This window comes from Callithrix jacchus, chromosome 5, assembly GCF_049354715.1.
Source record: "Callithrix jacchus isolate 240 chromosome 5, calJac240_pri, whole genome shotgun sequence".
In the NCBI taxonomy this organism is placed as follows: domain Eukaryota; kingdom Metazoa; phylum Chordata; class Mammalia; order Primates; family Cebidae; genus Callithrix; species Callithrix jacchus.
Genome location: NC_133506.1, coordinates 117,566,635 through 117,588,194, shown reverse-complemented (window position 1 = coordinate 117,588,194; position 21,560 = coordinate 117,566,635). Strand labels below are relative to the sequence as shown.

At 46.0% G+C, this 21,560-nt stretch overlaps 1 long non-coding RNA gene across 1 annotated transcript; it reads right to left on the bottom strand.

Moving 5' to 3' along the window:
* Nucleotides 1-7,631: 7,631 nt before the first annotated feature.
* Nucleotides 7,632-19,687, bottom strand: LOC144582878 (uncharacterized). The gene is made up of 2 exons (XR_013536401.1): nt 19,602-19,687; nt 7,632-8,183 (listed from the first exon to the last, which is right to left on the bottom strand). It is a non-coding gene; the product is annotated as an uncharacterized LOC144582878 (long non-coding RNA).
* Between the last annotated feature and the right edge of the window lie 1,873 nt (nt 19,688-21,560).

Below are 21,560 nucleotides of genomic sequence, written 5' to 3'. Positions count from 1 at the left end.
TATTGTATATAAAAATACTTTATATATAAAATATTTTTTACTTATACATATATAATTTGTCTTGAGATTTCCCTTTTTGGACCATGGAGTTCTTAGAAGTGTATTTAGTTGGCTGGGTACGGTGGCTCACGCCTGTAATCCCAGCACTTTGGGAGGTCAAGCTGAGTGGATCACCTGAGATAGGGAGTTCAAGATCAGCCTGACCAACATGGAGAAACCCTGTCTGTACTAAAAATACAAAAATTAGCAAGGTGTGTTGACAGGCACCTGTAATCCCAGCTACCTGGGAGGCTGAGGCAGGAGAATTGCTTGAACCCGGGAGGCGGAGGTTGCAGTGAGCCAAGATCAAATCACTGCTCTAAAAAATACTAAATTAGCTGGGTGTGCTGGTGCATGCCTGTAATCCCAGCTACTTGGGAGACTGAGGCAGAAGAATCGCTTGAACCTGGGAGGTGGAGGTTGCAGTGAGCAGGTATTGCACCATTTTGGTGAATAAATAAAAGCAAAATATAGAAAGCTTACCTCCCAAGCTGGGGGTGGTGACTCACCCCTGTAATTCTCTACTGTAGTGGAAAGGGAGAAGGACATCTCATTGCTTTCAGGTGAAGGTGGAGAGTAGCTTTCTTGTGTAGTCTCCATTGATACTGGTTGACATGGGGGAGGTGAGGGTGGGATCCAGGTATGTTGGTACAGACCTGCAAGGATATAAGTCCTTGATTCCACTGTGATCAGAGAAGTGGCCTCCTCTTACACCACTCGGTAGAGGTGCTGGGGGCCTTGTTACAACTTTGCCTTCAAAAGTGTGAAAGTCTCAGCTTCTCACTCAACCTTTGCTAGTGTGGCTGGGACCACAGTTTTTTCTATAGTGTTTGACTGAAGCAGAACAGTTATTGTCTTCAAAGTTTTCTGTCTTGCTGGGTTGTCCCCTTCCTAGTCCTTTGGCTAGTGAGAGCAGACTTTTGTTCAGCTGCTGCCTCCTCCTCCTCCTCCTCCTCCTCCTCCTCCTCCTCCTCCTCCTCCTCCTCCTTCTTCTTCATCTTTCTATTCCTCTTCCTCTTCTTCCTCTTCTTTCTGAACCCACTGATATTTCTGGGTTGCTGCTCCAAGCCTTGAATACATGAAACCATAAGAAAATGGAGAGAATACCCCACCTGGTTCCTCAGCCCAGGTCCAGAGCCAGCTTGCCGTGTTTGTATCTTTACTAGTCTTCTAATGTATCGACCGTGTCCAGAGTTCTTAGCCGTATTTAGAAGGAGGAATAGGGAGAAGTGCAGCTCCTCTATATTCCTGGAGTGGAATTCTCTGTGTCTCTGATTTTTTTGTTTTTCGGTGCAGGGAAACTCTTGTTTTTAAGACCATGTGTCCCTGATTTTAAACAAACTCACAAGAGGGCAAGCAGAAAGCAATTTTATTCTTTTTTTTTTTTTTTTGAGATGGAGTTTCGCTCTTATTACCCAGGCTGGAGTGCAATGGCGCCATCTGGGCTCACCGCAACCTCCGCCTCCTGGGTTCAAGCAATTCTCCTGCCTCAGCCTCCTGAGTAGCTGGGACTACAGGTTGCGCCACCATGCCCAGCTAAGTTTTTGTATTTTTAGTAGAGATGGGGTTTCACCATATTGACCAGGATGGTCTTGATCTCTTGACCTAGTGATCCACTCGCCTCGGCCTCCCAAAGTGCTGGGATTATAGGTGTGAGCCACCGCACCCAGACGCAATTTTATTCTTTCTCACGGCTATCCCTTTTGATCTGGCCTGTGGCCTCATTCTTCTAGATGAAATTTCAGGCAGATTCATAGTCTTTTCAATCACTTTCAGTTACAAACATGTGTGTGTGTGTGTGTGTGTGTGTATGTGTGTTCATATTAACATCAATCCTCTGAACTCTTGTCCAATCTAATCTTTTGCCCTCCCAAACTTGGACCTATCTCGGGGCCTATCTATATCTGTGGTAGAAAGAGGACGTCTTGGGGGTCTTGGTTAGTTTCTTTACTATTTCCTCCTCCTTACTCTTTACTCCTCCCCTGTCTCTTTCTTTCTTGTTTATTTTTAGAGCTAGAGTCTCGCTGTGTTGCCCAGGCTAGACTCAACTCCTGTGCTCAAGCGATCCTCCTGCCTCAGCCTCATGAGTAGCTGGGACTACTGTAACCAGCTCCCCTTTATTTTCTGTGTTGCATCTGCTTCTACCAGTGTTGAAGTGAGGGGCAAGGTGAGAAATACGGGCAAGTAAAGATCCTGTGTCGGTTACAGTTTTAATCAGGCGTCGGAGCTCTCCAGGTGTAGCCAAAGCCTAACTCTTTTCTATGGGGTACTTCTGTGGGTTTTTCAGGTCCACCCATTTCTGGTTATTATTTGAAATCAGAGCACCAATAATTTAAAAAGAAATAGCATTTCAAGCAAGGGAGTCTGTGTTCTGGCTTGGAAAAATCTATTTTGTACACATTTTTGTTTTTAGAGAGAATATTGCTGTTTAGAAGGAATATTTAAAAGTTTATATTTAGAATGCTGTCAAAAGTTCCAAATTGTTTGTTAAATATCTAGATGATTTTATGAAAAAGGAGCATTTCAAATAAAACTCAAGCAATAAAAAAAATAATACCAATAATTAGTCAACCAACTCTCCTGTTGGGCTATGAACTGGCCATGCCCATTCCTGTCTACATTTTTTGCTCATGCCATTCACTGGCTGAAATGCCTTCCCCTTCCTCTAGCCAAATCCTGCTTTTTCTTTGAGGCCCAAGTAGCACCTCTTCATGGAAGCCTCCCATGACTACCCCAACTCGCTTCTCTCTTTCCTCTCACATTTAGCTACTGACTCCTGCCTCATGAGGGCTGGTCCTCTCTCTACAGTGGATATTGTGCATCTTGGGGTAGAATGGAGAGCACAGGGCTTCAAGTCCGGTGGTCTGGGGTCAGAGCCCGACTCCAGTGCTGGAGAGCTACATGATCATGTGTGACTTCCCTGAGCCTCAGTCTCTTTACCTGAAAAATGAGGAAAATTGCAACAATGTCACCTGTTGTTCTAAGGATTCTGAGAGGCATTAGTAGGAAAGGGAACTGAGAAGCTGCAGGCATCTAAGAGCCATTCAACATCAGGAAGATGTTGCCCATCAGAGTCAGACCTCAGCATCTTCCTGCTGGGCCCAAACTTCCCAAGATCATTTAGACAAGGTCATCTCTAGCCCACCCTGGCCTCCTCCCAGAGGAGGAGAAGAATCATGCTGTTACAGCAGAACTGAAGATTTGGGCAAGGGAGCTAACGATTACGTTCTGCTTCAGGTCAGAGATGGGCTGGGAAAGCCACTCCAAAGTCAAGGCAAGCAGTTTCTTGGAAAAAAAAAAAAAATGCTGTACGGAGCCCAGAGTGGCCTGGATCCTGCCTCATTTCCTGGACCAGCTCCTTAGGTGGTTACTAGATGGCCAATAAAGCAGAGCTTATTAAGGGCCGAGAGCTCGGCTTCATTGCCGCTGTGGTATACAAGCATGAGTCTGTCTGGGATTTCATTTGCTTGATGGACAAAGGAGAGGATGTTCCAATACATATCCTGAGTGGTGGGGGTGGGGAGGGAAGAGGAAGAGTTCTCTCTAGAGACTTCTCTTTGTCCTCTGATGTAAGTAGAGGTCGTGTTTTCCCTAACCACACTCAGTGATCTGAATCTCTTGGACTCTGGATTTTTCCTTTACCTGCTGTGAAGCCTTGAAAAGTATGAATCAGCTAGATAATGGCGCTGTGTACACAAGGATCCCCTAACGATGTGCAAGAGTTAAAGATGTGTTTAAGGTCTTCAGGCAATCCAATATGACCACAGGTTTCCAAAATTTCAAAGGAAACTGAAAATCATAGTTCCCAAACCAGATATTTTCTGGTGTCCAGATGTTCATGGCATGCAAACCAAATGTCTGGATTATGAGCTCACTTTTTTCATTTCTTTTTTTCAGCTTACATCCAGATGTTGGGTCCAACTGCTCAGATGCCTGGAGCAGAGACAGAAATCAAATCTAGGATGTTCATCTAGGGTCTCTGGCTCCTCCATTTCTGCTTCCTCCTCATGCTGCTCCCCACATCCTCCCCGACTCACCTTCATGCTGCATCGCAGCAAATACATCTCACATCCTGACATGGTGCTGCCCTTGACAGCTGGGTCCACAAAGGCAGGTCGGGTATATCTTTAAAGAAAAGTTATTTTAACCATTTGGAAGCCTTCCTTCATCAGAGTAGAGTGCCTCCCCAGCAGACCTCTGAGGAGAGCAAGGACAGGCTAGGAAGGATGGAAGGAAGTTTCAGGACTGCAGGAAATAAGGGCTTGGAGGTCAAAGGAGAAATCAGAGAAGACATGAATTCGATCAGCATCCTAGTGGTCTAGAGTGGAGACGATCTCAGGAGTCATAACCTGGGAAGGCCACAGACAGTAAGAGAAGAACTAAAGCCTCTAGAGGCGAGGCTTAGGAGTGTATGGCCGTAGAAGGAGACTCGCGTCTGTCATTCCTAAAAGCTCAAGGAGGTATAAACCGTGTAAGATTTAAATGGAGGAGCACCCAATCTTACTTGCTTTCAGAGGCTTTTGGGGTTCCCATTCTCCCATTAGCAGCCACGCAACACTCTCTGCCCTCTCCAAAGGGAGGAGTGGAAAGGCTTTAAAACACCTAGAAAATAAATTGTCCCCTCCACCCAAAGTCCAGTGTGTAGCCTGAGGACAGGACTTTAACTGAGAGAAATACGTAGAAGGGAATAGAAGCCAGGCACCCAGGTGGTGGGTGACAGAAGAAAACTTCCTAGCTGGTTTTAGTTAGGGAGGGCACCCTGGGAAAAAGTCGGAATGCAACTTTTTTTTAACCCTTTTAATAAAATGCTGTTAAATTCCTCTTTTGCAGATGTTCTGCCAATGGAATGGAAATTGTCCAGAGTGGGGAGCAGAGAGCCTCATCTTGTCTGGAATTGGACATCCATCCGTAAGGCCAAAGTTCTCCCACCACCAACTTTAAGTCCTGCTGTATCCTTCTCCCTCCCTTTTCAAAACCCTTTCCACCCAAGAAGGGAGATTTTGAAGCCAGGACTGTACCAGCCACACCTCCCCAGAGTTGTTAAGGAAGGAACCTGAAATCAGGGGCAGTCCTCTGGCAATCACCCCACTACCAAGAGCAGGACAGTTGTGTTTCTGCTGGACAGTATCCCCAGAGGTTGCATGATTCAGGCTACCAAGGGTACCTGCCTTTGGGAATTCAACTCCTGAAGGTAAGTTGGGATTAAGCCCTGAGAAGATCTGTGGAAGCCCAGAGGACCCTGCCTCTCTCTGTTGCTTCATGCTGTTGAGGTGGTACTGGGGAGGGCTTGCTCACATCCAGGACCATATGTTTGATGACACTCTGCTCCCTCAGTGTGGAGCCTCACCCTCATCTCACAGTCCAGGAGGCCTCTGGTAGGATGGGCTTGTCTCACCTAGTGTGTGAGTTTTTTTGGAAGTAGCCTGATTTTGGAGTTTCCCTCCAGGCCTTTCCTAGCCACTTGCTTTCTCTCTCATTCTCCCTTTTTTCTATCTTCTTAAGTCTGCTTTTCTCCTTTTTTCCCTCTCTTGTCTCCATCTCTTTTCCTGCCTCTCATTTCTCTTTATTTCTCCCCACATTTCACTCTGTTCTCTCACCCCTCCCCTTCCCTTCTGTTTCTCTCTCTCCCTCCCTCCCTCCCTCCCCACCCACTGCCTGGCCTTCCATATATTAAGCAGAGTTTTATCACCTTACGCAGGGGCAGCCCTGCCACCTGCCATAGAGTTGATAGGCTAATGACAGTTTGTGGATATTGCCATGTCACAAGTGTAGGGACAGCCTCAAAAATAGCCCTGATGTCTAAACCACTTAAGCCACCTTTTTTATTTTTAAAAGGAATACATTCACATGGTTTTAAGAAACTGTAAAAATGTATAAAGTAAAAAACTCTTTCTCTCACACTCTCTCCACCTCTCCTGGTCTCACCATTGTGCTCAGGGGAAACTATTGTGATTAGTTTCTTCTGTGTCCTTCCAGAGTGTCTTTATGCAAATGAAAATTACTGTGATAATATATTCCTATTTCCCCCTCACTACACAAAAGATGGACTACCATAATCCCATTCTGCACTTTTTTTCACTTGATAATAAAAACCCGATTTTATTAATGGATATTGATGGAGTGATTACCATGTGCTATGTGCCTGCTGGGCACTGTGGAACATACATAGGTGAACAAGACACAGTCACAGTCCCCACCTTCAAGGATCTGAAGACAGTCTAGTGACAAAGCCAAAAGCCAACAGGCTCATCTATATTCAGCCATGCTGTAGAGGGCTAAATGCCTTTAAATAAATAAAGGCGGCCACACATGGTGGCTCATGCCAGTAATCCCAGCACTTTGGGAGGCTAGGGCAGGAGGACCACTCATGTCCAGGAGTTTAGACCAGCCTGGGCAACATAGTGAGACCCTGTCTCTACAAAAAAATAAAAAATTAGCTGGTCATGGTGAGGTGGTGCATGCCTATAGTTCCAGCTATGTGGAAGGCTGAAGTAGGAGGTTTGCTTGAGCCCAGGATGCTGAGGCTGCAGCAAATCATGGTTTGTGTCACTGCATTCCACCCTGGGGTGACAGAGCAAGACCCTGTCTCAAAAAAATAATAAATGAAATTAGTTGGCTGGGCGTGGTGGTTCATGCCTGTAATCCCAACACTTTGGGAAGCTGAGCCGGGCAGATCACGAGGTCGGGAGTTCAAGACCAGCCTGGCCAAGATGGTGAAACCCCATCTCTACTAAACATACAAAAAATTAGTTGAGCGTGGTGGCCTGGGCCTGTAATCCCAGCTACTCAGGAGGCTGAGGTGAAGAACTGCTTAAACCCAGGAGGCAGAGGTTGCAGTGAGCTAAGATCGCACCACTGCACTTAAGCCTGGGCAACAGAGTGAGACTCCATCTCAAAATAATAATAATAATAAATAAAATAAGTAAAATCAAAGAACAATGAGAGCACAGAAGAGGGAGGAGATTAAATCCAATCCCAAGGACTCATGGTGGGGAGTGGTGTCTGAGCTGAACTTTGCGGAATGGATGGGATTCTGCATACACAGAGCTGGGGAAGGGGAGGGTTTTATGCGGTCAGAGATCTCAAGGTGAGAAAGTTCTGGCACATGTAAGGAAGTGAAAAGCAGAAGCCTAGGGGTTTGGGAGAGGATACAGCTAGAGGGGCTGTGTGTGCAGCGGCGAAACATAGAAAACTGGGGTCTACCACCTGGATTTAAGTCCTGGTTCTACCTCCTACTGGCTACTCAGTTCTTTATCTGTGAAATGGGATAAAAATTATCTCCCACATTATTAGAAGGATTCAATGAGGCATCATCAATGAAGACATCACAAGAAAGGACTGCACAGTGTGAGGTGCTAAGCCTGGAAAAACGGACAGGAATTGATCTTATACGGCCCCAAGGGACCATGATGCAGGGCTCAGGCTTTATTCTGAAGGCTTTGGAGAAGGGAACAGTGAAGTGTTTGGGATACAGAAATGACAGATAGGACCAAGGAGAGAAGGTGTGGGGTGGTATGACAGGCATTTCATGAAATGCTGTAAGGTAGCATTAAAATCTTATCTCTTGGTTACCAATGAAAGACAACTACATGTCAGATAAACTTTTGCTTTATTATAAAAATGATTTATAGTTTCACTTAGGAATGCAGTTTCTGTCAGTAGTAACTGTATGGCGGTATCTGTAGAATACACGGATTAATTCACTCCTCGTTTATTTAGTCATTCGACATTTGTCCAGCACCTACGAACAGTCAGGCACTTGTGCCATACCTTCTATCCTGAAGTCAGTTTACCAGACAACATGCCATGAGGGCTGACCGAATAGGGTCTGCTGAGTCCCACCGCCTCTTAGTTGCACCCCGGGGCCTCTTTGGAACATCATGGCAGAGAAAGCAAGATCACACATTTCTCTGACTTCTAGCTCCCTGCAGTTAGAAGAAGTCGACCACAGCAGGGCTGAGGACAACAGAAGCGTCAGATCCAGAGGATGAAGTCATGGTGTCAACAGTGTGGCTCAAGCCTGGCCAAGGCTGAGTGCATCAGTACACACCTGCAGTCCCAGCTACTCAGGAGGCTGAGGCAGGAAGATCGTTTGACTGCAGGAGTTCAAGTTGAGCCTGGGCAACATAGGAAGACCCCCATCTCTAAAAAAAAAAAAAGAAAGAAAGAAAGAAAAAGATTAGCCAGACCAGGAGAAGACCAGGGCAGAACAACTTATTTCAGATAATTGGGAATTGATGATGTATCACTACTGAGCTCTGTTCTCCCTTTGGGAGTTCAAGACAAATGGAGGAAATGCTTCATTCCCACTTGCCTGTCTGACCAGATTCTCCTGCAGTGTAGCACTTTTCCTGCTTTTAGGAAGTTGAGGATATAGGTTGAGGTATGGTAGAAACTACAGAGTGAGCCTCATCTGCCTCTTTAACTAGCCAAGGTGGAAGAGATGTCATCCTCAGCCCCACCACTAGAAAAACCCTTGCCGCCTTTTGTCCAGAACTGCCATATTCCAGTAATTCACCAAAATGACAGACACAGAGGGAAAGCGGAGAGGCACTCGATGTGTATTCTCTAGGCCTTTTAGAAAACGTGGAGTTGTTCCTTTGGCCACATATATGAGAATCTATAAGAAAGGCAATACTTTAGACATCAACAGAATGGGTACTGTTCAAAGCAGAATGCCCCACAAGTGTTATCAGGACAAACCGGAAGAGTCTACATTGTCCTCCAGCGTGCTGTTGGCATTGCTGTAAACAAACAAGGGCAAGATTCTTGCCAAGATAATTAACGTGCATGTTAAGCACATTAAGCATGCCAAGAGCTGAGACAGCTTCCTGAAACGTGGGAAGGAAAATGATCAGAAAAAGAAAGACACGAAAAAGAAAGGTACCTGGGTTCACTTGAAGCGCCAGCCTGCTCCACCCAGAGAAGCACAATGTGTGAGAACCAATGGGAAGGGACCTGAGCTGCTGGAACCTACTCCCTACCAATTCATGGCATAATAGGTGTTAAAAAAAAAAAAAAAAGACCACTGGACTATTAATTTTTTTTTTTAAAGACCATGTTGGTCAGGCTGGTCTTGAACTCCTGACCTCAGGTAATCCACCCACCTTGGCCTCCAAAGTGCTTGGATTACAGGCGTGAGCCACTGCACCTGGCCCTCTGGACTATTAAAAGAAAGAAAAAGAAGAAAGAAAGAAGGAAAGAAAGAAAGAAAGGAGAGAAAGAAAGAAAGAAAGGAAGGAAGGAAGAGAAAGAAAGAAAAGAAAGAGAGAAAGAGAGAGAGAGAAAGGAAGAAAGGGAGGAAGGGAGGAAGGGAAAAGAAAAGAAAGAAAAACCCTTGCCAAGTTGGAGGAAGTTATCTCAGCCCAGAGTCACACTTACACCTAACAGCTATGCCAAAAATGATTCTGGGCCATGGAAACATTCAGAGTAAAAATAGTATATGGGGCATATTGAGATGCTTCCAAGGAAACCTTCTCAGGGACAAATAAAATGTTTTTATTGAGAAAGGGCTTGCATCTATCATCCAAATCATATCTCTGAAATGAAACAACAGTCTCTGATTACTCACACCTGGGTTGTAGGAGCCGCTCACTCCTCTGGGAAGTACCTTGTAGCTTTACACATGAATGGGGATTCCTTTGTTTTAAAGCCATGGGTTATTGTTCAAAGAAAGAGCATTAGGAAGGCAGACAGCTGATCCTTAGATCCAAAGCCCTTATAGGCAGAGTGAGCCCCACCTTGGTCCAAGCTGGGAATGAAGCAAAACTGATTTTATTTATTTGTGTGGGGGTGGGGACGGGGGGTTTGGTTTGTTTGTATGTTTGTTTTTAGGTGGAGTCTTGCTCTGTCACCAGGCTGGAGTGCAGTGGCACAGTATTGGCTCACTACTACCCCCGACTCCCTGGTTCAAGCAATTCTCCTGCCTCAGCCCCCTGAGTAACTGTGATTACAGGTGTGTGCCACCAAGCCCAGCTAATTTTTGTATTTTCAGTAGTGACAGGGTTTCACCATGTTGGCCAGTCTGATGGCCAACTCTTGACCTCAAGTGATCCACCCACCTCTGCTTTCTGAAGTGTTGAGATTACAGGCATGAGCCACTGTGCCCAGCCCAACACTGGTTTTAATTGTCACCTGTACACATACTCCACAAGGGCCCCTGACAACCAACTTTTCAGCTCTCCCAAGCCTCAGACCACATGGCACCAGACATCTAGATGAAAAATTCAATTAGACACACAGGCACTATTTTCCCACAGATCACTGAGATATTAAAACAACTGGAAATTTAGATGAGTTTGTGTTCCTTATCCAAATATTTTATAAAGGGGAGAAGAAGCTGAAGAAAATAATCAGGTAGACTGCCAGGGTGAGGAGGGACAGGAAGAGGGACATAGCATGGGCTCCCCAAATTCCCATAGGGACAAGACTTTTTAAGGCAATTTTATCTAACTGCTATAAATTGTCAAAGAGCATAAATCATCCACATACACAGTGAAATATCTGACATTCCATGGCAACCATGTCAAATGCATGCAGATCATTAAGATAGAAACCAAAACTCATAAAATCATGAATATTTTGCTCTGATGCTGCTATAAATTATCCTTCAACCTCACGCCTCAGGGGGATCTCTGCCATTGTGATGTCTAAGTAACCAACTTCCCCATTTCCCATGCTTCCATACCAAGTATTTTCAATGGGATATCTACCAACGTGCTACAAGATGTACTTCGTTCAATTGTGTGGCCAATTATTGACCTGACCATTCATGTCATTTGCTTAGATCTCCCTTGTACTGTGCCTAAGCACACCCTGGCCTGTGTGACACAGAAAGTTCACTAACAATTTGAATAATTCAGCCAAGAAGGTCCCCTGGGAGACCACACAGTTAGAGAAGCTCTTTGGAGGCAGAAAAACTGGCTCATCCCTGAGAGATCTCCATGAACGCTCTCCCCAACACCTCCTCTTCCTCCCATCCAAATTTCTCAGAGCTACTCTCAAAGCTGCATAAGAAAGATTTGGAGACAAAAGCCAATGAGGGGCCCAGGGGCAGTGGCTCATGCCTATAATCCTAGCACTTTGGAAGGCTGAAGTGGGTGGATCACTTGAACACAGGAGTTCGAGACCAGCCTGGGTAACATAGGGAAACCCTGTAAAAAATTAGCCTAGCATGGTGGTATGCACTTGTAGTCAGTCCCAGCTACTCCAAAGGTGGGGGTGGGAGGATCGCTTGAGCCTGGGAGTTCAAGGTTGCAGTGAGTGGTGATTGTGCCACTGTATACCAGCCTTGGTGACTGAGCAAGACCTCATCTCAAACAAAATAAAATAAAATAAAAAATAAATAAAAGCCAGTGAGGGGAGGCACCTCTCACCTCCAATAACAAGAAACTGCTGCCAAGATATCCATTTACCCTTTCTGTAAAACGGACATTCTTTCCCTCTCCATACATGACATAAAAGATGTGAAGTACACAAGTACTTGAAAAATGAAAAGTCATCATACAAATGTAAGAGGGCTTTTTCCCTAGACCACGGCAGGACTTGAATCCGACCCGTTGGCTCAAAGTCCAGTGCTCATTCTATTCTGCCACAGCTGCTGAGCAATAAGGCAAGTTCTATCTGGGGCCAGAGCAGAGCCAGAGCAGAACCAGCCCACGGCAGCAGATAGAGCCGGTGAGTTGTATTAACCTACTGGAATAGGGGAGTGAGACCTGTGAAATAAAGATCCTAATGCTTCTGGGGCTCAGAGTGCAGAAATAGCACCACGTTTCCTTCCTCTTGAATTTTAAAATGCCTCATAATACTCTCCCCACGTCCTAAATTATGATATGGAGCTAGAAATTAACATTCTATTCCAACACAATGTGGAGCCTTCGCTTTGGGGGTTGAAATGATGGTTTTTAATAAGCTGGCTCCAGGCACCTGTCACCAGTAATGGAAGTTCTGCCTGGGAAGATAGATCGCTTCTTGTTAGAAGACCATGGGGCAATAAATTTCCTGAGTCATCACTCAGCTTCCAAATCAGGACTCAGGAGAATCACTTCTACCTTCTGGCACTAACCCCCGGCCTCTGGTCCCTGCGGACCCTGACCATTAACCTCAGTCGAAGCTCTTCTTTGCCCCGCTCATTGTGTTTGCGTTTGGGGGGGTTTGGAGAGATCTACAAGGGCATAACTTGTAGATGTCACTGTGCCCCAGGACTGGGGTCAATGGAGGGAGATCATAGGGAGAACCAGAGCCATGAGTCTTGATGCTCACAGCAAACACAAATCTCTGCTGTCCCAAGGATCCTGGTCATCAAGACTTCAAAATAAGCTCATCATAGAAATGTAAGCAGTTCTGTCAGACACTGGAATCCTTGCTGAGTTATCGGGGGTTTCTTTAAGAACATGGTGGCTCATGCCTATAATCCCAGCGCTTTGAGAGGCCAAGGCGGGCAGATCCCCTGAAGTCAGGAGTTCGAGACCAACCTGGCCAACATGGTGAAACCCCATCTCTACTAAAAATACAAGAAAAATATAGGTGGCACACACCTATAATCCCAGCTACTTGAGAAGCTGAGGCAGAAGTATCACTGAATCCCAAGAAATTGAGGCTGCAGTGAGCCAAGATCGTACCACTGCACTGCAGTTTGGGCAACAAAATGAGAACCTGTCTCAAAAAAAAAAAAAAAAACAACCAAAAAACACAAGAACAGCTGGGCGTGGTGGCTCACACCTGTAATCCCAGCACTTTGGGAGGACGAGGTGCACGGATCACCTGAGGTCAGGAATTTGAGACCAGTCTGGCCAACATGGTGAAACCCTGCCTCTACAAAAACACAAAAATTACCTGTGCCTGTAGCCCCAGCTATTTGGGAGGCTGAGGTGGGAGAATTGTTTGAACCTGCAAAGTGGAGGTTGCAGTGAGCTGAGATTGTGCCATTGCACACCAGCCTGGATGACAGAGCAAGACTCTGTCTCCAAAAAAAAAACCCTACAAGACTGCTCCCTTTGACAGCAGCTTTCCCAACCAGAACCAGCCTGGGAACTGCTGGCAGGATGACCTGGACTTCTACCTTTTTGAGAAGCAATGACTGCTAAAGGGGACAATGTCTCTGTGTGTGAATGGTACCAGCGTGTGTACAAGTCCCTATCCTCAGCCTCACCTGGGACGGCCACTGGGCAGAAAGCACATTTCCCTGGGAAGATCTGAACTGGCTGCACCCCACCTTTCCTCTGTCCTCCATCCTTCTCCCAGGGTGGTAAAAGGGGACCTGAATACACGGCGATCTCCACCATGGGACCCTGAATCATGACTTGACTAATAATAAAACTCACTGGAAAGTCAAAGAAAGAGAGTCCAGGTGTGGTGACTCAGGCCTGAGTGCAGGTGATCCCAGAACTTTGGGAGGCCATGGTGGGAGGATCACTTGAGGCCAGGAGTTCAAGACCAGCCTGGCCAACACAGGGAAACCCCTGTCTCTACTAAAAATAGAAAAAATTAGTTGGGCATGGTGGCACATGCCTGTGATCTCAGCTACTTGAGAGGCTGAGACACGAGAATAGCTTGAAACTGCAGAGGTTGTGGGGAGCCGAGATTGCACCACTGCACTCTCTGGCCTCGGTGACACAATGAGGCCCCATCTAAAAAAAAAAGAAAAAGCACTAGGAACAGAAAGAGAGAGATACATCCAAACAAATGTAATCAATCATGTTCTTTAATTTGACCACTTGCTTATGCGGATTGAAGACTGATAGATAACTGAACTTTAAAAATACCGCAGAGGTAGTAAATTAAACATATATAGTTCCTACCCTATCACCCAGAAATTCTAGAGGAAATTATTCAATTTGTTCACTGAAAGGCCTGTTCAAGAATATTAATAGTAGCTTTATTTGTAATAGCCAAAAATACAGACAACTCAAATGTTCATCAACAGATGAAGGGATAAGCTATTTGTGGCATATTCATACAATGGAATAGCAGAGCATCATGAAAAAGAATAAACTACCTATACACACAGCAACATGAATTAATCTCACAGACATTTTGTCAGATGGAAGAAACCAGACCCCAAAGAGTACACACTGTGTAATTCTACTTACACAAAGTTCAAGAATGGCCAAAACAAATTAATGTCAATAGATGTGGGGATTTGAGACTAATCAGAATGGCAGTTACAGCTGGGCGTGGTGGCTCATGCCTGTAATCCCAGCACTTTGGGAGGCCAAGGCAGGTGGATCACCTAGGGTCAGGAGTTTCAGACCAGCCTGACCAACATGGTGTAACCCTGTCTCTACTAAAAATACAAAAATTAGTTGGGCATGGTGGCAGGAGCCTGTAATCCCAGCTACTAGGGAGACTGAGTCAAGAGAATTGTTTGAACCTGGGAGGCAGAAGTTGCAGTGAGCTGAGATCATGCCACTACACTCCAGCCTCGGCGACAGAGTGAGACTCTGTCTCAAAAAATAAAAAAGAATGGCAGTTACATCTGGAATATTATACTAGAAAGGGTCTGGAGGGAACCCACAGGGATAGAGGGAATGTTTTCTATCTTATTCTGAATGGTGGTTATCTAGGTAACTATTCTTCAAGCTATACACTTAAGATTAACACACTTTATTGGATCTATGTTATACTTGGGAAAAGGAAAGCTGTTTTGTAAAACATCCACAGTATTTTTTGACACGAAAAGATGTCTCATGTCTTTCTTCATAAAATATTAAAAATCCAACTTTATCCTGATTTTAAGTGAAAAAGGAATAAAATGACTATAAAAAGTAAGAATTCATCACTAAATATGAATGTGTGAAGCCGTTGTAGCAGTCCTTTGTCTGAAGCACAAACAGGAAGTGATTCTGGTGCCCAATAGCATAAAGGGTTTTTCTTCTCCCCCCTTCTCAGCATCCCAAGGATTAAACATATGCTCTGGCTTGCACGCAGCCCCACTGACCCCACACAACAGTGCCAATAAAACCAGCCTCAGACGCCACTCCAGTCCCTCCAGGTCCTATTGTTACCTGGGAGAGCAGCTGTCCTTGCAATCCCCAAGTTCTGACTGTTGTATTTTTAACTGACAGTAGATTACAAAGTAATTTTTTTTTAAAAATCTATTTCTGAAAAAAAATATTTTTATGTTTTAAAATCCCACTTCTATTTCACATGACAGTGTTAGATGACTCCGTTGTGTATCTGTTCATTTTAACTCTTTTAAAATATTTTCTACCCTATTTTTATCCCTCTTCTGCTCATTAGAGAAGGTCAAAGCCACAAGAGTGCAACCATAATAGGAAAAAATCCTGTCTATCTAACAAGAGCTAGCACCGGGGTGGGAAGAAACGCCAAGCATTCGCCACTCCCCAACCCGTCATCACTAACTGTCAAATGTTTACTTTTGCTAAATATTTTGGTCTCCGAAACAAAGATAATACCCCAGCAAGGGGTAAGCCCATCCAGTTTGGGATGGTTCCACCCCTGCTTTGCTTCCTCCACCTATTTCTTGCATTGCTCTTTTTCTTTGTAAACAGATACAAGTTTTCAGAGGGTGAGAGAGCACTGTTAAAATTTTTAAAGTAAAAGGCGCAAATCTTGAATGTTGAGTTTAATGAATTTTTACACATGTATACATGCACATAACCACTACCTTGATCAAAACATGGAACATTTTGAGCACCTTAAAAGGCCCCCTTTTACGTTCTCCTAACAATGGGGACTTTTTTTTTTTTTTTTTGAGACGGAGCTTCGCTCTTATTGACCAGGCTGGAGTGCAATGGCATGATCTCAGCTCACTGCAATCTCTGTCTCCCGGGTTCAAGCAATTCTCCTGCCTCAGCCCCTCTGAGTAGCTGGGATTACAGGCATGCGCCACCATGCCTGGCTAATTTTTTGTATAGTAGAGATGGGGTTTCTGTATGTTGGTCAGGCTGGTCTGAACTCCCGACCTCAGGTGATCCACCCACCTCAGCCTCCCAAAGTGCTGGGATTACAGGCATGAGCCACCGTGCCCAGTGTTCTCTTTTTTTTTTTTTTTTTTTTTTTTTAAGAGACAGTGTCTGCTGGACCTGGTGGTTCATGTCTGTAATCCTAGCACTTTGGGAGGCCGAGGGAGGAGGATCACTGGAGTCCAGGAGTTTGAGACCAGCTCAGGAAACATTGCAAAACCCTATCTTTGCCAAAAATACAAAAAATCAGCCGGGCATGGTGTGAACACCTGTAGTCTCAGCTACTGGGGAGGCTGAGGTGGGAGGGGGAGGATCACTTGTGCCTGGGAGGTCAAGGCTGCAGTGGACAGTGATCACACCACTGCACTCCAGCCTTAGCAACAGAGAGAGACCCTGTCTCAAAAAGAGAGAAAGAGACAGAGGAGACAGGGTCTCACTCTGTTGCCCAGGCTGGAGTGAAGTGGTGTCATTGTAGTTCATTGCAGCCTCGAATCCCTGGCTGAAGCAATCCTGTCACTTCAGCCTCCTGAGTAGCTAGAACTACAAGTATGCACCACCACACCTGGCTATTTCTGAAGGGGGAATTTTTAACCTAGAATTTTTGAAGCATTCTATCCCAGGGGGATTCTATTCTCATCTCTCTATCAAACATACTTAAGGTCACAACAATTTCTCTCTTATGAATTATTTTAAAAAGTAAACATAGAAACAAAAAATCTAAATGACCAATAATTAAGGAAATGATTTTTGATACCACATTTGGTGGATTGGATACTATGCAATCATTAAAACCAAGCTTTTGAAGACATTTAATAACACTGGGAAATGTTCATAATCTTACATTAAATAAAAGGCAAGACAAAAAAATTCATGCAGAATCTCAGTTTTGAAATTGTACATATGTGCAAGGAAAAATAACTGAAGAAAATATGAAAAAAGAGTAGTTTGGTAAACTTTGGATGGTAGTGTATGGGGTAAATTTTATTTCCTTCTTTTTAATTATTTTTATATTTTTGAAATTGTTAATAAAAAGATTGTGTTAGTTTTCTAATCAGGAAAAAAATCCTTCTTTTTATTTATGTGTTTTCTAGAGACAGGGTCTTGCTCTGTTGACCAAGCTGGAGTAGACAAGGCTGGAGAGCAACGGCAGCATCAAGGCTCACTGGAGCCTCAAACTCCCAGGCGATCTTCCTGCCTCAGCCTCCAGAGTAGGTGGGACTACAGGCAGGTGCCAACATGCCTGGCTAATTAAAAAAAAAAAAAAAATTGTAGAGACAGAATCTGGCTATATTGCCCATGGTAGTTTTGAACTCCTGGGCACAAGCAATTCTCCAGCCTTGTCCTCCCAAAGCATTGGGAATATAGGCGTCAGCTGCTGTGTCCCGCTGAAACTCCTCATTGTAAATATGGGGACAGCCTAAAAGACTAGCTTTAGGGAAATAGTTTTCTAAATTGTGACAATTTCTTTCATTGCATATTGTGTAATCTAAAAATAAATTGAGGAATTGCTTATGACAAAGAAATTGTATGTTTTCAAACCAAATTAGGTTGTACATAACTAGGTTGAGGGGAAGGGTAACAAAAAGTAACTATTAACAGTGGTTGAAAATTATATAACATACATATTGAAAAAATTTTTAATTTAGAAGGGGGTGTTTATAAAAAGTTTTTAAAGTAGCTCTGTGTTTTAAGACGCATATTCTATTTGTTGCAATCGGTATAGTATTTTTTTTTCCACTTTGATTTTTTTTTTTTTTTAAAGGGCAGAATATCATTTTGTATCAGGCCCTTTAAAAAAAGTCCGGGAGGGGGTGAGTAGGATAGGGACCGGGATGTTGGGGGAAATTAGTTCAATGTGTTCAGTCGGAAGCTTTTTGGAAAGCAGTATAGATCCGATCTTTTTTGCTCTGAATCAAATTCCACGTAAACCATTGTGCCGAATACTGTAAATCCTTAACTTTCATAAAGGCCGGCACCGAACTCACGCAAAACTACCTAAGTGCCAAAGATCATTTCTGGGAAGCTCATTCCATAAGACCTTCACATTTTTCCAAATAAAAGGCTTCTTTTAGGATCTAATTATTTCTCCTCTACAGGGCTGCGAGAGGGGGAGGGGATGTGAGACTGGGACAATAGATTAAAATGGGAAGTCCTTTCTCGCAGCTTGTTTCTCCCCCACACTGTCCCAATTGCTTACAACCCCTCTCGTCTGAATGTGAACGGTGCCTTTGCTTGCCCTAAACGACGCAGACCAGGTCCGTGAACTTGACCCAGACGCCCACGCCTCTTTTCCCCGAAGGTCAGACAAAGGCAGAAGGGTTGTCTGGATTCTTTCTCAGACCCCGCCGAAGGCCTGGGGATCGAAAGTGGAGGAGGAGGAGGAAGAGATGGCAAACCCCTTTGGTTCAAGCAGGCTCTGTGGCAGGTAAAAGCCAAATTGGTGGGGGCAGGTAGGACAGGGAGAGCCTTATCCCGCTAACTCCCGCAGGCCTCTTCCGATTTGTCGGTGGGGACCTGCCTCCCTGCTGTGTCTCTGTCCCAAATACTAAGGCCGGGCGCTTTTCGTTGCATCGCCGGATATCTTGTTAGCCGGTGTCGCTGAGCTGCTGGGGGCTCCGGGCTGGAAAGGAAGCCCCGCGCTCGGAGCGGCCCGCGCCAGACTCAGAGTGGCCCCCGCGCCTCCCTGAGCGCCGGCGCGCTCTGCTCCCCTTCGACTGGATGTTACTTAGCCAGGGAGAGCCCCCGGGATCCGGTGTTTGACCCTCCCTTGCTCCAGATCCTGAATTATTTAAACACACACGCACACGCACACGCACACACGCAGCACCACTACCGTCTCAGCAGGCCTCTCCTCACAGCCTCCGCAGTGGGCGCGTCGCCGGGAGAAACGCGTGGGTTTCCCGGGTCGGACGGCTTTCCAGGCCGCTATGTCCTCCGCCACCGAGTAGGGAGACGCCCCATTTGCGAAGTTTAAAATTCCAGGTCCTGGGAAGGCGGCCGGGAGCTCTGCGGGGCTCGGCAGCCGCTCTGGTGGCAGCCCGGAATCGGCTCGCGCGGCGGGCGACATTCCCCCGGGATTACCACGCCGAGGGAGGGGCGCTTGTAAAACCCAGCGGCGACGGCCTCGTGACGACCGGCTAGAACATTCTCTAATAATTCATCGGCCTTAGCGAGAATTCGTTTGTGTACGCATTTGTTTATCCTGATTGTTGAAATAAATTAAGGATCGGACTGGCTAAAATCAGGTAAACGAACATGAAATGCCAATGAGGAAGAGAAAAAGTTACACAATGTCGTCCTAACACATCGGCCTGACTTGCCGGTGGCCTCAAGAATCCGGCTTTTAGCTGCAGACCCGGCGATTGTTCTCCGGAAGGCAAGGGTCTGAAGCTCTTTGATAAAGCCGCGAGGGCTTGGTTGGGAGAGGCCGGGCCTCTCACGTTCCGGGTCCCGCCACAGCCCCCTCCGCCCTTCCCCTCCACTCAGCCTGGCTCCGGACGGGTGAAGGAATGTTTATAGCCTGACCCAAGTTCAATGACAAAACCCTGCCTAGAGTGGGAGGTGCGGCGTGCTTCAGCCATCAACCTGACAAATGCTGGGCGCAGGTCTCCGGCGGGGGCGACGGGCTGGGCTCACCTAGAGTCGGGGAGCTGAGGATTCACAGGATGGGTACCGACCCCGCGGACGGAGAGCTGCCTCTATGCCCTCCGCCTGGGATCTGCGGAGTTCGTGGGGGGCGGGGTAGTGCGCGTGCGTGCACGCCCGGGGTGGGGGTAAGGCGATCGCCGCCTGAGTGGGCAAGGGGACGTCTGATTCCTCCCCAGGCTTCGCCCTCGGGCCCAGGACCCTGTAAGATGCCCCTGCTCTCTGCCCGGCCAGCTCTAGCTCACCCCGAGCCAGGATCCACACCTTCCTCCTACCCACCGCGACCTGCATTTTCTGGCCTCTTCCTCAGAGTTTTGCTCACATCTTCCCTTCCGGGTTTGATATTTCAAGCATTCTCCAAAACAGGGAAGCCTCCCAGAAGCCGGTGTGTGTGTGTGTGTGTGTGTGTGTGTGTGTTTGTGTGTGTGTGTGTGTGTGTGTGTATCTCATTCCCTGTTCCCCATCCTGTTCCCCATTTGTTCTGATTGTAGTCATTTGGTCATGGAATAGAGTCTTCTGGCCTCAGGTCACAAACGGAGAAGCTGCAGACCCAAGATCTACCAGCTAATAGGAGTCAGGCCTCCTGGGAAGGGAGAGCATATTTCCATATCTTTCCTCCTGCCTTCCACCCCTAGTGGAACTCGGTATATGAGCAGTTGGTTGACATAAACGTCCACATGTGTTTAATCCCCTGTTTGATATGCAGATCTGTCCAGTGCCTGAGGAGGGGCTGGGTCTAGGGCATTTGGATGTATGTGTGTGATCTCAGCTGGGTGACTCCGGATGGAAATAGGTGCTTGTCAATGTCTGAAGGGCCTTGTGGGGAGAGGTATGTTGACAGTGGAGGAGCCACTGAGCTTTCTATTTTATCAGCTGGTGGTAGAGGTTAAGAGCTCCTGCTTTGGGACCCAGGCTCTGCCACTGGGTCACTGTGGCACTGTGACACTGATCAAGTAAGTTGCCCTCTTAGTCTCAATTTCTTTAGGTTATAAAGTGCTCACTTAGTTGTGGGTTTTGTCAGTATGGGAGGGTCACTGGCAGGGAAGTAGCCAGCTGTGGGGAGAAGAAAGTTAGGTGAGTCCTGAGCGTATTTGTGCATTACTGTGCCCACCCCAAGACCAATGACTTGGCCGTGTCAGTGGCTGGCTGGAGATGTGGGCATCTGGCCCAAGTCTGCTTCTGTGCTGGACCCAGAGCCCCTGCGCACACACATGCCTGCTGTGGCATGGATCCCACACTTGCCTAGACAGAGCTTCTGATAGGATGCCGGAAAGGGGAGAAGAAAGGCAGAGCCCAGAGAAAAAGGTGCAATTGTTACTTTTTTTTTTTTTGGAGATCGAGTCTTGCTCTGTCACTCAGGCTGCAGTGCAGTGGCATAATCTCGGCTCACTGAAACCTCCACCTCCCAGGTTCAAGCAATTCTTGTGCCTCAGCCTCCTGAGTAGCTGGGATTACACGCGTGAACCACCATTGCCAGCTAATTTTTGTATCTTTAATAGAGAGAGGTTTCACTATGTTGGCCAGGCTGATCTCAAACTCCTGGTCTCAAGTGATCTGTCCACCTCAGCCTCCCAAAGCGCTGGGATTACAGCCATGAGCTGGTGTTCCTGGCCTGGTTTTATTTTTTTAAGGGCCAGAGCTTTTTCCTTAAGGATGAGTTAGTAAAAAAAGAAAAAAACAAAAAATTTTTAAATCACTGTTAACTTTCACCCAGTTTCTTTTCACAAAAAAACTTATTCTATAAGTAGAGACAGGGGTCTTGCTACATTGCCCAGGCTGGTCTCGAACTCCTGGGCTAAAGGGATCTGCCTGTCTTGGCTTCCTAAAGTTCTGGGATTACAGGCTGAGCCACCACACCTGGTCTTGCTTGCCCAGTTTTCAAAGTAGGTGTTTTGTAAAATATTATACTTTTTAATAATAATATTAACAATATTAATTTTTGTTTTGCCA